Genomic DNA, 17,207 nt, shown 5'->3' on the forward strand with positions numbered 1-17,207 from the left:
GCTGGGAATCCAGAGTAAGGGCACATTTCAGTGCCTGCTCTGCTCTCCAGACTTAACCCCACCTATAACAGCCAGTTTATTCTGGCATAAAATTTAGATAGTAGTGACTATTGTGCAGGACGTCTTTGAGGATTAGCAATAACGTCAACCCCCACTATACCCTCCTTCCCCATTAAGAGAACCTTCATGAGTTCAGGGAGTGGATTTGGTAAACCAAGAAGGCGGGACTCACCCCAGGAGGACATAATGACTGGTCCAAGACAAGCCCATTACAACTCTACGAGTGGTTTACGAGTGGCCGTGTGACCCCCTTCTGGACAATGAGAAATAAAGATAAACCTGCCCAGAAACTTGGAGAAAGGATTTCGCCCAGGCTGAAAAAGGCAGAGTCAGCCTGCCAACTTCCCCCTTTTCTCTGGCCTTGGATGATGTCAGGACACAGTGTCCAGAGCAATGGCTTCAAAAGGATCCTAATCTAATATAGAGGGCAGAGCACCTACCATGGTACCCGGGGAAAGTTCTCAAAGTTTACTGTGTACAAAATCTCCCAGGGGGCATTTAGAAACACAGATCTGAGGGATGCTAGACTCCAGAGCTTGAGTCAGGAAACCTTAGGTGGGGCCCAGAGACCTCATTTAATCAAGTTGCAATCAGCACCCCTGGTTACTCGCCACGCACCCAGTTCCAGGCCCTGATTCTCATGCAGACAGTCCCTGCAGGAGACCCCAGTTCCAAAACCTCCACTGGCTGTGTGTGCAGGCACTTACAGCCCTTCCTTAAATATTTATCTTACCCTTACCAAGTACCAGACTTTGTGAGAGAAACAAAGATGGAGGACACGTGATCTTGCTCTGGAGGGGCATGTAAGCTAGGAAGAGAAACAAAGCAGGTATATAACAAACGAATCCGATGACAAAGCAGCATGCGGTACTATTACCAGAGTTGCAGGATAAGCGGAGACGACAGACTAAGTCCCCCTCTACACTCCAGAGAGTAAGGGGCTCTATTTGACTAAGGCTTATAAGGACAGACAGGATTTCAAAAGGGAAGGAGATTTCGGGCAGAAAGAACAGTAAAAATGAAGCCTCAGCTATGATCACAAATGGTAAGACCCTTGCAAAATAGTGGTCATTCATATGGAGTTGGGCTGGAGCTTAAGGAAATGAAGAGAACGGTGGGAGACAAGGGGTGGGAAAGTAATTTTCAAAAGTGGATCATTTTGCAGCAGGCCAGGCTTGGAGGCTGACTAAATTTTCCAGGCCATGGGCAATCGTACATTCATTCAGCATACCTTTGGTGAGCACCCACTATGTGCTAGGCCAGAGGATGGGGGCTGCGTGGTCCTTACCTGCAGAGGAGCTCAAAGCTGAGTGGAGGACACAGTCCTATAATCAGACACAATAAGGTGTGAACATTCCTGTGATGGGGAATCCCAGAGACAGGAGCACACAGTGAGCCCTCACCCAGATTCAGTCAGTCAGGGAAGGAGCCTGTGTCCAAGCCGAGTTGCCAGCCATAGGACAGGGCAGTGGGGAGTCTTGTTTTTCCAAGGCCGGATCTCTGCCTTGATTTCCTTCCTGGTATCCAGCGCTTCCATCTTATTCAAAAACATGTATTACATAACTGTGCTAAGCAGTGGAGCAGATGCAAAAGAAAAGAGGGATTCATAATCCAGGCCAGCAGTTCTTACCCTGGGACCCTTGGACTCTCTAGGACCTGTCCCCCAATACTGATTGGTCATGTCTCCAATAGGCCTACGGAATGACCTTAATTTCTGAGGGCCCTCTTGCTCTGTCCTCTGAGACTAGCCCTGCTCTGATCAACATGCCACTCCTGCAGTGTGCCTGGTCTTGCTTTCTCATCCTCATGCCTGTAAATAAGCCCTTCTCCTGTGCTACCTCCAGGAAGCCTTCTCTGACTACCTGTGATGAGTTAGGTGCACCTCGTCTGTTATTCCATGGGGAGTCTGGCATAAAGCATCAAATCACTTACTGCACAGTCCCATGATTTTTGAATTGGTGATTCGATTGTTTATCTCCCTAAGGATGGGGTCTGTGTATTTTATCCTTGAATCTCTAGTGTCTGTCACATTACATAATAAATAAATGAACCTTGGTCCACTTGGCAGGGGCTGCTGACATCCTGCATAACAGCTGAAGACCCTTCCCTGAGGTGCTGAGCTGCCTCTCCTGCCTTTAGATGCTGCTCCACATCTTGCTCCCACAGGGATGTGCCCCCAGAATCCAGACACAGCACATCCTCCCGGTTCACTGTCTGCCCTCCCCTCCTCACCTATCATCTGGGACCCCCTGGATACTTAGAATGACCCAGGTCAACATCAAGTTCCTCTTGGACAAGTGGTTTGGACAGACTCTACCACTTCCCCTCTGAGAGAGTCCAGCCCCATGGTCAGTTTAATCCCCCAGCCCTGCTTTTTCAGGCTGATTCCCCACTTTTAGCCCATTATACAGCAGACAGAGTGGTAGAGCACAGGATACAGAATCAGTCCGCCAAGGCTCTACCACTTGCTAGTATGTGATCTTGTGCAAACTGCTCAACCCCTTTGTGCCTCAGTTTCCTCATCTGTACAATGGGGATGATACTAGTAGCACCCACCTAATATGGGTGAAAAATTTTTAAAAAGCCACGCCAGGTGTTTGGCCCAGGGTCAGGCTCATAGGAGACACTTGGTGAACATTAGCTATTGATAGCTGCGGCACGGAGGTTCCGGCATGCAGAGAGGCAGCGCCCTCAAAGACTAAGGCACAGTGTGGCTGAAGAAGGAGGTGCAGGTCCTGAAGCCAAGGCCAAGCCCCTCAGTGCCCACGACCTGATATCACTGCCAGGACTTTCTCTGACAAAGCGCCCCACCCCAGCAAGTCCGTCTGGTCTACAGGCCGTGACTTATCGCCCACCTCCTCTCTCTGCTTCTGCAGCTAAAGACACACGGAACCGACCAGACCATTTACATACAGAGCTTTCTCCACCATGCAATTCAAGGCACCTTACAGTATTTTTGGAACCAGCTGAAGTATAGCCAAACGGAAAAATAACCCAACTGAAATGTATGATAAGAATCAGCGATTGCTACTTCATCTCATTGGAAAAGGACGCATAGGTGCACGTTAGCTTTTTGTATACAAATAAGAAAATATACGGTCATATATTAATTCTGAGCTTGGAAAATTTGGCAATTATACATTCTTCATTTCTGTTTCATTCCCCTCTTCACAAACAATGTTAAATGGGCAGGCGATATCTGTAACTATCTTAAAAAACTGATAATACAAGAATATGATTAAAAAAAACTCAAAATCGTACAAAAAGGTATATAGTGATAAATCTGTAAGAACTCCACCTCCTCGCCCCCAGTGGCAACCATGCTTGTAATCTTCCTGTGTATTCGTTTAGAAGGATTTAATGCATTAACAAGTATATAAGAATATAAATAGGGGCCGGCCCCGTGGCTGAGTGGTTACGTACGCTCCCTCTGCTTCGGCAGCCCAGGGTTTCGCCAGTTCGAATCCTGGCCGAGGACACGGCCCCGCTCGTTAAGCCACGCTGAGGCGGTGTCCTACATGCCACAACTAGAAGGACCGACAACTAAAAATACACAACCATGTACTGGGAGGCTTAGGGAGAAAAAGGAAAAATAAAATCTTAAAAAAAAAAAAGACTATAAACAGCCCCCATCATTCTCATACACAGAAATGGTAGCACATCATGCAAGGCTGTATTTTGTTTTTTTAAAAATGTATCTTCAGGGGCCGGCTCAGTGGCACAGTGGTTAAGTTCGCATGTTCTGCTTTGGCGGCTCGGTGTTCACCAGTTCAGATCCCAGGTGCAGACCTACACACTGCTTGTCAAACCATGTTGTGGCAGGTGTCCCACATATAAAGTTAGAGGAAGATGGGCACGGATGTTAGCTCAGGGCCAGTCTTCCTCAGCAAAAAAGAGAAGGATTGGTGGCAGATATTAACTCAGGGATGATCTTCCTCAAAAAAATAAATAAATAAAAATAAAAATAAAAATGTATCTTCAATATCATTCTCTATCTGTTCCTATCAACCTGTATCACTTTTTAACAGCTACACAGGGGCCGGCCCTGCGGCCAAGTGGTTAAGTTCATGCACTCCGCTTCGGTGGCCCAGGGTTTCGCTGGTTTGGATCCTGGGCACAAACACGGCACCGCTCATCAGGCCATGCTGAGGTGGCGTCCCATACAGCACAACCAGGGGGACCTACAACTAGAATATACAACTATGTACTGGGTGGCTTTGGGGAGAAGAATAAAAAAAACGAAGATTGGCAACTGTTGTCAGCTCAGGTGCCAATCTTTAAAAAAAAAATTTTAACAGCTACACAATATTGCACAGCATAGATATTCCATAATTCAACTAGTCCCTCACTCATAGATATTTAGGTCATTTCCAATCTTTTGCTGCTATAAACAATGTATATATCCTTGTACATATGTCTTTCTACACATGTCCAAGTATATCTTTAGGATAAGTTCCTAGAATTCAAATTGCTGGAACAAAGGTAAAAGCGTTTTTTTACTTTGACAAACACTGCCAAATTTCAGGGTAATTCTTAACATGATGTCTACATACTGCTAGGTATACATGATTGGGTGTAGAAGGGTGTCCATAAACCCTTGAAACTGTATGAAAAATGTCAAATATGTGTTTATTTTTCTCTAGAGAGGATTCATGGCTTTAACCAGATTCTTAAAGGGGTCTGTGACTCTAACAAAGATGAGAACGACTGAGTCAACAGGTCATGGTACAGCATCAAAAAGCAGCAACAGCAGAAGCTGAAGCTAAGCAGGACCCAGAAAATGCTTTCCTGAGCCCCCTGGAGAGGAGTGAGTGGGAAGATGCTGGGGGCTGATTATATAACCAGGTTTGTGTTTGTAGGACCTCCTCCAGGGGAGCTGGTTCAACCACACATAAATCAGGAGAACTTGTTCCCCCTTATCACGGAGCCCCTCTCCCTTAGCTTCTGGTAATAATTTAATGCTACCTCCTGGGAGGGGGGAAGTGAGGGCCTTAACCCAGAGGATTGAATCCACAGTGACTGGGCGGGAAGGCCTTTCTGATGACTTCCCAGAAGTCCACTCATGGGGCCTCCTGCTGCTCATGCTGCTATATCTAGGCCTTAAAGGGTTAATGACATTGAGAGGGGAAAGGTGAAGGTGTTTTGCAGAATAATTTACAGTCCGGCCTTTAGCTGCAATTTATCGCTGCTGCTGATTGTGGATAAAACATTCACTCTGGGTTTTATGCCGAGCAGTCCAGACCAAGAAGCAGTAGGCAATTTACCGACCTCAAACATCTTGAACCTTTAAAAAGAATTCTTCAAAGGCAGTGGTTCAGGTTCCCATAGCAAAAGCTCTCAGTCCAGTTCAAACACAACTGAACACGACAAGTTACTCCCAACAAAACCGACAACCGGCCTTAGATGGAAATCCTAAACTCCTGGGGAAATTAATTTCTTTTTTTGGTTTGATTTACATATATTGTAAAATGATTACCAGAATAGGTTCAACTAACATCCATCATCTCGTATAGATAAAAAGAAAAGAAAGAAGAAAAGAAAAAAGTTCTCCTTGTGAAGAGAACTCAGGATTTACTCTCTGGACATCTCTCCTCCATGTCACACAGCAGCGTGAACCACGGTTGTCAAGCCGTACGTTACATCTCTAGTACTGATTTCTCTTAGGGAAATTAATCTTAATACAGTAATTCTTCTCAGTTTCAATTAAATTTAAAAACAAATAAAAAATCTTTAGTTGGAGCCCCATGTATGTCTAGAAGTGTTAAGCACTGTAAAACCATGGGGTGAATTTGACGTGATAGGTGTAATAAAGAGCTATCCTTGTGAGTGGGGACAATTTCAGCATTTATCACGTTACCCAGAGTTTAGAGCATAACAACAGCCCTAAGATCCCTTAAGTCCTATCTTTTTGTCAATGCTTTATTCAATTTAACAAGCATGTGCATATTCATATACGTGTTTCTAAAGCTTAGTTTCTCAAAGCAAGGTCCAAGAAACACCTGAATTATAATCACCCAGAGAACCTATTAAATATGCAGATTCCTGGGTCCCACCTGTCATAGTGGATCAGAATTTCTGGGAGTGGGGCAAGAATATGGATGTTGTTCAAGCTCCCTGGGGGATTTTGATACACCCTGAAGTCTGGGAACTACGGCGTTAGAAATCACCTTAGTTTAACCTTCTACCAAAACCCTCTATCAAAAAGGAGCTGTGGGGGCTGGTCCAGTGGCGCAGCGGTTAAGTTCGAATGTTCCACTTGGGCGGCCTGGGGTTCGCGGGTTCAGATCCCAGGTGCAGACATGGCACTGCTTGGCACGCCATGCTGTGGTAGGCGTCCCACATATAAAGTAGAGGAAGATGGGCACGGATGTTAGCTCAGGGCCAGCCTTCCTCAGCAAAAAGAGGAGGACTGGCAGTAGTTAGCTCAGGGCTAATCTTCCTCAAAAAAAAAAAAAAAAAGGAGCTGTGGGGCCTCCGTTTCAACACCTCTGGTGAGAAAGCTCTGGCCAACTCCAGGCCACCTGACCCGGGGGTTTCAAAAGCAACTTCCCTAAATTTAACCAGAATTCACCATCCAAAAAACTCCTACCCAGTTCCACTCAATGCCACAAGGAGTGAGTTTATTCCCTCGTCCACACACCAAGGCCCTCAAGAATTTAGGGCCCTTAACACGCGTTCCATCACCCACTGCAATCTTCCCTTTCTGGGTGAAACAGCTCCAGTTCTTTCAACCGTATCGCATATGTCAGCTCAGCAAGAAGAAAGTTGAAGAGTGAAAGGAAAACATTTGGTAAAGATTTAGTTAATAAGCCCTGAAGCCACAAATCTAAATCCCCAGTCATTATAAACCAAGCTCTGATGGAGCCACAGTGGGGCAGAGAGAATATATCTGTTTACAAGTGGTCTAACCTGGACCAAGGACCACAGCTGGGAGCCTTGGGATCCTCACGTGTAAAACAAGGTTAACGACCCCACCTCGGGTTGAAATAAGATTAAATGAGTCACCTAGGATGACTGTCTTTCAAAGTCTCTCCAGGGAGGACACTGCTGCATCTATCAAACTGCCTCCATCAGCAGCCCTAATTGCAGTGAAAGCAAACTCTCAAGGACTAAGTTGGGGCCAAAGTGCAACCCAAAGCCAAAGCAAAAATGTTTTGAAGTTTCTTGCTTTATATTAAGAAAGTATCTAAATTTTGAACTTCAGTCCAAAATATATCCGTGATTGTCTGAATATGAAAAGTGATTTATCCTCAAATATCTGGGTAAAATTGACATCCAAGGAAAATCCCCCCCCTTGTTTATTCTGAAGCTTCAGGTGTTCTCTGGCACACAGCCTACCATCTCCAGGGCCTGCCACTCACCTTCATCTCTCATGGAGAAGAGCAGGCTTAGTCTGCAAGTGGATGGGCAAGATCGGGAAAACGAATGAGTGCTGGACGTAAGCAAAGGAACGGGCCACCGGATATGAGTCCTGGGAGGACCAGGAGGCTCCCTCCAGATGCTGAGGGCTGGTGTGGTCCAACTTGACTGTGCATGTTACTCTCTACGTTGCAGAGAAAACTTATCCCTAACCAAATGCAAGAAAATCTAGGAGGGAAATTTGTAGACCCCTTGATCTAGTAGTTGTGTATTTGGGCATGCTCGTGTCTGTGTCTGTGTGTGTGTGTGTGTGTGTCCCCAAAGCAACAGAAATCTGACCTGAGCTGAATGTAGGAGATGTGGCTTTGGCCAGATAGGGCTCTGGGAAGAAAGCAGGTCTTAGGGAGCTATGGTTACCCATTTTCTCGTGCCTGTCCCCTTCCTCTCCTATCTCTCTGTCATCTGAGAATTCCCTGGCAACTAAAGAGCTCCGGTTTGGCTATCAGTAGAGTTACAGTTGGTCCACCATATCTGCAGTTCCACATCCCAGGACTCAACCAATCACAGACCGAAAGGCCTCCAATGCTTGCGCTTGTACTGAACATGTACAGACTTTTTTTTTCCTTGTCATTATTCCCAAAACAATACAGGATAACAACGATTTACATAGCATTTACATTGCACTAGGTATTATAAGTAATCTAGAGATGATTTAACGTATACGGGAGGATGTGCATAGATTATATCAAATATTATGCCATTTTATATAAGAGACTTGAGCATCCACGGATTTTGGTATCCAAAGGGGTCCTGCAACCAATTCCACCCCAAAATCGAGGGACCACTGTACTTGCAGTGTAAGGAGGCAGAGGGTTCTAGAACTTATGGGCAAAGAGATACATAATTTGGTGAAGGAGACCCTATCCATTCTGTCAGCTGGAGAGAGCAAATGCTCATTTTTCCTGAAAGGTGTGGGTTACTCAGGACCCACAATGCTCCAAACAGCTCAGAGAGGACTTGCACCAACTTGGGGAGCACTTAAAATTAGGCCGATTGTTGAAAAGCAATAACTTCTTTGGTCCCAAAGTCTCCCGCTGGTCAAAGCCATGACAAAAGAGCCAGACTGTGCCAAGTTAAGGACCTCATAATAACAGATGTCCATGTGCCAGGCATTGTGCAGAAGGCATTAGATACACAAGAAGGAGAGAAGCAGTAAGAAACTAGGAGAAAGCAGTAAGTTTCTTAAAAGGAGCAAAGAAAGAATTAAAAAGTAAAACTTGGGTGTTAGTCTGAGTCAGCTCCAGAGAATATGGACTCAATCCTTCCTTTTTTTTTTTTTAAGTTTTATTGAGGTCACATTGGTTTATAACGCTTTATAAATTTCAAGTGTACATCATTGCATTTCGATTTCTGTGTAGACTACATCATGTCCACCAGGCAAAGACTAATTACCATCAGTCACAGGACACACACGCCCTACACCCCTTTCCCCCTCCCTCCTCCCCTCTACCCCTCTGGTAACCACCAATCTAATCTCTGTATCTGTGTGTTTGTTGTTTTTTCATCTTCCACACATGAGCGAGATCATACAATCCTTTCTTCTTAATGCCCAAACCCAACACGGTGTTTTTGGCACATGAACTCAGTAGGTAACTGCTCTGGTCTCTAACGGCACTACATCCTGAGTATAACCCGCCCTGGACATCGTTTTCGACGGGGCCAGTGGATAATCCCGGGCTTGCCTCTCGCCCACCGCGAGCCAGTCTCGGGCCGCCGGCTCCCGCTCCGCCCTGTGGCCGCCAGGCCCCGCCCGAAGGCCGGCGACGGGCAACCCCTCCGGGGCCCGGCGCAGAACCGGCCGTCCCCGCGAGGCGCTCGGGGCTGCCGCGCCCCATTCCCGCAGCCCAGGACCCCCCGGCCCCGGGCCCCCTTACCGCTCGTGCCGAGACGGGACGGCGCTCGTCCTCTGCGGCCACGGAGGTCACACCCTCCTGGGGGCCGGGCAGCGGGTCTTATTGCAGGCGGACCCGCCCCACTGCGGGGTGGAGACTGAGCCCGAGTTCCTGGTCGTCCCTCTGCCCACGGGACCGGAAAACCCTCCGCGGACCGAGCGCACCTGGAGCCGGGGCCGGGACCGCCGCGCAGGGCGCCCAGGGAGGGGCTGGCCTCGCCCCTAGGTGGGGGGCTGCCCCGGGCCGCGGCCTGGCCCGCTGTCCCCGCTCCCAGCCTCGTGCCCGCACGCATCGCACAGCCCGCCCGGCGCCGCCCAGCCCGGCTCCCGCCCCCGCAGAGAGCTGGACTCTCCGGCCGGTCGGCACCCGGGCGCCCCCACCCCCTCGGAGGTCTGAGCCCTCGGGCCTCGCCCGCACCCTCCCTGCGCCCGGGAGTCCAAACTTCCTCCTAGGAAACTGCACTTTCTCTCTCAACGTCAGGACTCACGTCGAGCCTGTGGCCGGAAGAGTGGAAAGTCAAATCAAAACGGCACACTGCGTTTCCCTTTGGCACGTTAAAACGTGCGTTCCAAAAAGTTCCCAGGAGTTTTACATCTCCCTTGAGGAAAACAGAGTTCCCTTCCCTTGGGGAAGCTTTTGGGAAAGAGGGTCAGGAGCAGCCCGGATCTGTCTCTCTTCCCCTGTAAATTACCAGGGTTGGGCACTGATCAGTAGCTCCGGACTTCGGCCTTGGGGCAGCGCTCCCCTCTTGTAACGCGGTTTTGTGTGTTCCTATCTGCTTCCCCGACTGGAGACAAGCCTCTTGAAGGCACCAGCTGAGTCTAAGGCATCTTTGTACCCGCGCCCAGGACCGTTTCGGGCACATAGGTGTTCAGTGAATGCTTGCAGCATGAATCCGTTGAGTCTACAGGCAAATTCCGATTTTATTTAGCAAAGGGTAGGTAGCTTTGGGAGTGTGTTTGCCAGCCAGCAGACCAAAATCCAGGCGCCTAATTGCACCCTTAAAGCTGGAGAGGTAACATTAAATTATTTCGTTAAGATGTAGCTAAAGGCGCTGGTTTAACATGGTTAAGAGCAAGGATCAGACTGATGGGGATTCTAGACCTGGGTCGGCTTAAAAGTCCTGAGCTTCAGTTTATGAACTTACCTGGAGGAAACAAAATTAACAAGACAAACAGTATAAAAAGAAGGAATTAAAGATAATTCATTTCCTCAGAGAGATTAGAAAGACTATGGCATCCCCTAAAAAATAACAATTAGGCCACCCTAAAAAATAAAAGGTTAGGAATGGAGCAGATGCTGTTAGCACCCGGCTGAGATCACCTCTCCCAGGAGGGGGCCCCCAGCTCACAGCTGCCCCTTTTTCTCCGTAATTGCCCTCAGGCCAGGTTGGGAGGCCACAGGCAGAAGCTGGCTTTTATGGGGTACCAAAGGCCAGGAATAAACCTGTGATACCTTTATATTCCAGAGCTCCCACGGGTTTAGGCTGAGGCTACATTTCAGCGGAAACCACCGCTTCGCTCTGCCTCCCTCTGTGTGCTATTTTACTTACTCGCAGGTTTCTCCTGAGAATACTCCCTCACTAAGGCACTTACACAAGAATCCCGTTCTTACGCTTTGCTTCTAGGGAACCTGATCTAACACAGAGTGTTTTAAAAATTCATACAATTGTTGAAATTAAAGACAAAAAGGAGCCTTTGAATTCAAGAGAGCAGAATGAACCCAAACATTTGCCTCAGCTCCCTCTTGAAATCCAACTCAAGCAATAGTAGATTTTTTTTTTTAATCTCATAAGAACAAGAGAGGAAAAATAGCAAAACTTTGGAAACTGGAAAGCAGATAGACAGGTGAGAATTGACTTAGCAGACTTGAGAAAACTGATTCCGAAGCCAGGAGTAGGGAAAGCTGAGAAGCAACACGATAGTGTAGAATTTCTCAAGATACGTAGGAAACTGCTGCCCCCGGTGTTTCTTAAAGTGGGTATATAGTTAAGACTGAAAACAAGAGGATTGTTTGTAAGTGTGTACAGGAAGCAGTCTCCTCCACCCCCTTCACAGTACTGCACAGATGCCACTGCCCCTCTCCCGCTCGGGCAGAAGATTGGAAACATGGTCTCTGGAGGAGGTAAAGCAGAGGATCTCTGGAGTGGGGCATACCGGGTGTAGACAAGATGTTCTGGTTATCTAAGGCTGCCGAACAAACTACCCCAAAACTTGGTGACTTAAAGCAATGACCATTTTATTATATCTCATGATTCTGTGGGTCTAAATTTGGACAAGGCTTGGCTGGGCAATTCTTCTGTTCCACCTGGCATCAACAAAGGTCACTTGGTGATATTCAGCTGGCAGATGGGCCAGTCTAGAGGATTCACTCACATGTCTGGCACCATGGCAAGGAGAGCTGGAAGTCTGGTCTCAGGTGGCACTGTGGACCAGAGCACCTACACGGGCTCCCTCCACATGGCAGGCTCAGGGTAGCTGGATTTCCTACACAGAGGCTCAGGGCTCCTAGAAAGGATGCTCCAAGAGAGCCAGGCAGAACTTACCAGGCTTCTTATTATCTAGGCTTGGAAGCCTCTGAGCATTATTTCTGTTGCATTCTCTAGGCCGTGCAAGTCACTAAGGCCAGCCCAGATTCCAGAGAAGGGGCTAAATCCCCTTCCATCTGTGAATGGGGGGACTAGCAAAAAAAATTGCAACCACCTTTAATCCACCTTTAATCCACCTTTAATCCACCACACAAGGTAGGGGAATTGAAGGTCTATCTGAAACTTAATATGATGAATATTGAGCTGCTCAGTGTTCTTCCTTCACTTGGCTTCTGCAACACTGGCAGCCAGGCTAGGGAGTTTGAATACTCTCCTTCAGGGAAAAGTAAGACCTAAAGAACTGTCATCAGTTACTCAGTGAAACTGGAGCAACTGGCAGTAATCAAGCCCTGCTCACTTACACGTGCACACAGAGCTCCTGGGCAGCATTTGAGATTTCACTAGGCAAATTTTAAAGTTTAAATTTAAAGAGATTTTTGAGATTTTGCTAGGCAAAATATAGGACACTTGGTTAAATTGGAATTTCAGATAAACAACAAATAATTTTTTTACTAAAGTATAAAATACTTATATGCTATAAGTCTGTCCTAAATATTGCATGGAACATACACTAAAAATTGTTTGTTGTTTAAAATTCAAATTTAAATAGGTGTCCTGTTTTGTTTTGTTGTATTTTGCTTTGCTAAATCTGGCATTCTTAAATAAGAGCAGACAGCCGAAGGTCATCAGAATTTAAGGGAGAGATCAGGCATGAAACATAGAACAGGAAAAGGGACTACACGGAGAGAAGAAAACTTTGAAAAATCTATTATCTAGCTCCTTTGAGAAATAAAAATAGAATGCAATAGAATAGATTCTCTAAAAAATGAACACTCTGGGGCTGGCCCTGTGGCCGGGTGGTTAAAGTTCTGCACACTCTGCTTTGGCAGCCAGGGGTTCACAGGTTTGGATCCCGGGTGCTGACTCATCAGCCATGCTGTGGAGGCATCCCACATACAAAGTAGAAGAAGATTAGTGCAGATGTTAGCTCAGGGCTTATCTTCCTCAAGCAAAAAAAGAGGAGGATTGGCAATGGATGTTAGCTCAGGGCAAATCTTCTTCACACTAAATAAATAAATAAAATTTTTAAAAATAATAAAAAAATTAACACAGTGAACCAAACAGAGCTCTTTCAAATTAAAAATATGATAGAGTGGTAGGACGATAAAGTAGAGGAAATATCCTAGAATGTATAGATAAAAGGCAAAAAGAAGAGAAAGAGGTAAGAAAGCATCAGAAAATTAGAAAGCTCGTCCAGGACATCTGGGAAACTGAGGAGAAGAAATCCATTAAATACTTCAATTGTATATATTTTTAGAACTAAAGGACATGAGTTTCCACATTGAAAGGACTCATTGAGCCCAAGACAATGGACAAAACCAGAACCACGCCAAGGCACATCATGATAAAATTTCAGAAGACTGGGGACGTAGAGAAGATGTTACGAACACCCAGAGGGAAAAATGAGTTTTCATACAAAGGGCCAAGAACCAGAATGGCATCAGACTTCTCCACAGCAACACACGAAACTGGAAGACAGTGGAATAAAGACTTTACAAATCAGAGAGAAAATTATTTCCAACATAGATTCTCATACCTCTCTAGACTATCTGTCAAGTTGGGGGTCAATAAAGATATTTTCAGACATGCAAGATTTCAAAAAACTTATCTCCCATGTGCCTTTTCTTGAGAAGCCTTCAGATGATGTGTTCCACCAAAACAAGAAGGTAAACCAAGAAGGTAAAAAAAAAAAAAAAAACGTGAATAGCAGAATGGACAACTGAAAATTGAGTGGCAAGGAAGAGTGGTTAATGCTACCTGTAGTTATTATTTCTAATTTTCCTGAACTTTAGGGTATAGCTAACATTTACATAAGCACTTACTATGTGCCAATGTATTCTAAGTGCTCTGGATATACAGTTCTAATCAGTTAATCCTCACAACAGCTCTATGAGTTAGATACTTGCATAGAGTAGATGTCAATAGGTCTTACTGTGTATGGTATACAGTCATTTATTAATCCAACGAAATTGTATCAAACTTTCTGTGGTAGATTGTATTTTTTAAAATTGGTCACAACAGTGTGACCAATTCAGTCTTACATGCTCTTCCAAAAACCCTGCCTCCCTGCCCCCAGTCAAGAGATGGCATCTCTGTCCCCTCCCTATGAACCTGAGTGGGCTTCTAAGGTGGCCTTCTAGGGTGGGCTTCTGTGACTGCACAACAAAAGTAATGCCATGTGACTTTCAAGTCTGGGTCTTCAAAGGTGATACGACTTTCATCTAGTTCTCTTACTCAGAACATATGCATCTGGAGCCCTGAGCAGCCATATAATAAGTACAGCTGCTCTGAAGCTGCCATGCTGCAGAGACCATGTGCACAGCCCAAATGAAGAAAAAGGGAGAGTCGGAGGCCCCCGGCTGTTCCAGCCCCAGCCGTTTGAACTGTCCCAGTCTCAGGGCCAGACATGTGAATGAGGAATCCTTCGAGACGACTCCAGCATCGTTCCTGTCTCATGGCAGCCAGGTGAGAGGCCAGCGAGCTGAGCCCAGTCAATCACCAGAATCATGAGAGAAAACAACAGTAAGTAATCATTGTTTCATGCCTCAAAATTTGGGGTGTTATTTTATGGAGCAATAGATAACCAGAATGCTTCCAGATAAAAGTGGAGGTTTGGCCAAGCCTTTTGAATCTCCCTTCCCAATTCTCATTGAAAAGGCCCACTGCATGTAAGGAAGGGGAATTTTTACCCTGAGTGGCAAGTCTCCTCTATGACACTGAAGATGGCAATCTCAGGAGCACGGCCAGGCCACGTCCAGCTTGGCTGCTGGCCAGGAAGGACTCGAGCACAAAGACCAGATAACCTTTGGTCCCTTGGGACAGTGGCTTTGCATTGAGAAGAAATCTTGAGGGATGACATTCTTTGTCAGATGTCTCCCTCCACTCTCTCTTCAGGCTGCTGGAAGGTAACCAGTCCTTCAACCTAAAATATGAGAAGATTCTAACAGCCTCCGAATAGACAGACAGGGAGCCAAGAATTAGCTCATCCTGTTTGGGAACAAAGGCAAAGTATAGATAAAACTTTTAACATTCAAAGATGAGTAAGCATAAAAAATATATAGAACTATGAAAAAGGTCTGGAACGTAGAAAAGAAAACATAGCATCTAACAGGAAGAAGAAGACTATTTTTTTAAGTTTTACAATATAAACCAGAAATAAATTTTAAACTGTTTCTGTTATGTCTTTAATAGATGAAACAGACCAAAAAACATAGAAGTAAAGTGAGTAATATTATTCATGAGATAAAATTAACAGTTACAGCCTGGACTCCATATTCTACAGAGAAAGCACTTTCTTTTCAATCATCTACTGAATATTTTAAAAACTGACAAAATATTTATTTGCAAAGAAACCTCAATAAATTCCAAAATAAAAATAGGGTTTAAGTTCCATTTATTAGCTGATGACCTTAAGAAAGCCACCTTTCTTCTCTGTGCCTCAGTTTCTCATCTGTAGTGTGAGAATAATAGCAGTGCCTGCCTCATAGGTGCTATGTTATAAGGATTAAATGACTTATATGTAAAATTTTTTGAAGAGTTCTTGGCCCATCATAAGTTCTATATTAATGGTGGCTATTTTTCTGGTCACAATTAAATAAAACTAAAATTTAGTAATAAAACTTTTCACCAATCACTCCCTTCCCCAATCAGCAGTGCTTGCTACCACCTAATTTTATAAATGCCCTGTTTGAGGGCTCTAAGAGAAACTAACTTCGACACCGTCCTTTACGATATTTCTCCATTTCCTCCTAGAATCCACTGGTATCAAAGAAAAATCTGATGTCAAACTGATTCTTGTTCTTTTGTAGGTAATCTAGTTTTTCTTTCTAGAGAAATTTTAGATTTCTTCTTTCCTTTGAAGAATGTGTTTAGGAGTGGGACCTCTTTCGCTCCTCCTGGTTGGCACTCTTAGATCTGTTCACTCAGAAGACGAATCTTTTCAGAACTCAGAAATGCTCTTCTATTAACTTATCCCTCTTCCATTATCTCTATTCTTTTGTTCTGGAATTTCAGTTGATGCCGTGGGAACTTTTGACTTTATCTTCCATCTCACTTAAACTTTCCACGCTGGTTGTTTTGGTTCTGGTTTTGGTTTTGGTTTTGGTTTCGTCCTTTAGCTTTAGTTTGAGAGAATCCTTAGGATTAATCTTACAAATTCATTAATTCCATTTTCAGTTGTATCCATTCTATGTAGCTCATTTACCAATTTTTAAAAAATAAACTTTCATTTTTATCAAAGTTACAAATGCACATAGTTTTAAGAGGTAAATAGGTCTGCAAGGCTTATTACAAAAAGGAAAAAGCAGCTTTCCATCTCCTTATTCTCGCTTACCTTTCTGCTAGGCTACTAGTGCTGCTTTAAGCATAAACCCATCTGGAGTCCACAGAATCCACTGATTCCTGAGGTTGCAGAATAGGACATCCCAATCACAAGTCACAGCAGCGTATTAAGCTTGCTAAAAAAAAAAAAAATCTAGAGGCCAGCCTGGTGGTGTAGTGGTTAAGTTGCACTCTCAGCTTTGGCCAGGGGTTCGCAGGTTTGGATCCCAGGCACAGACATATTCACTGCTCAGCAAGCCATGCTGTGGAGGCATCCCACATACAAAGTAGAGGAGACTGGCAGAGATGTTAGCTCAGGGACAAACTTCCTCACACACACAAAATCTATGTAAGTTTTGTGAGAGAGATTCTCATGAAGAAAACCTGTGTTTCTGTAACCACAGGCCCATTTAGAGCCAATTTGAACAGACGTCATCTCTTATCGACAAAGTGACCAAGGATTGTCTTTCAGGAAAACTGCCAAGTCACGTAGCCAGAGCATATGTAAAAGAAGAAATCATGATCTGAAATAACCTCGGAACTAAAGATCCTCTTCCTGATGGAACCCAAGGACTAGGAAATGACCGGAACTTGAAACTCAGACTCTTATCAGAAGCAAGGGGTCCCTCATTCAGGAAAATCTGGTGTTAAAATTCCTTCCACATCCTGTCATAAATGTTTAAAACCTTACCATAAGTCCTTGAAGCCCACCAATCAAAACCTGTCCCACCAGCATTTCCGCGTGCCAGCCTGTTCTCCCTAACTTAAATTTCGTCCCAAATCCTGAATTAGGGAGACAGATGTGAGGGCACACACCCCGTCTCCCTGCAGATCTATCTCACAGAATAAAAGCTGATTTCTCCCCCAAA

The 17,207-nt window shown here is 45.1% G+C and overlaps 1 protein-coding gene across 1 annotated transcript in view; it reads right to left on the reverse strand.

The window, feature by feature from the left end:
- ANXA4 (annexin A4) overlaps window positions 1-9,661 on the reverse strand; it is a 60,496-nt gene extending 50,835 nt beyond the window's left edge. The window contains exon 1 of the mRNA XM_046662546.1: window positions 9,354-9,661. The gene's annotated coding sequence lies outside the window, so the exon portion shown is untranslated. The remainder of the gene's footprint in view (window positions 1-9,353) is intronic.
- Window positions 9,662-17,207: the final 7,546 nt, after the last annotated feature.

Source organism: Equus quagga, chromosome 5 (genome assembly GCF_021613505.1).
Source record: "Equus quagga isolate Etosha38 chromosome 5, UCLA_HA_Equagga_1.0, whole genome shotgun sequence".
NCBI lineage: Eukaryota > Metazoa > Chordata > Mammalia > Perissodactyla > Equidae > Equus > Equus quagga.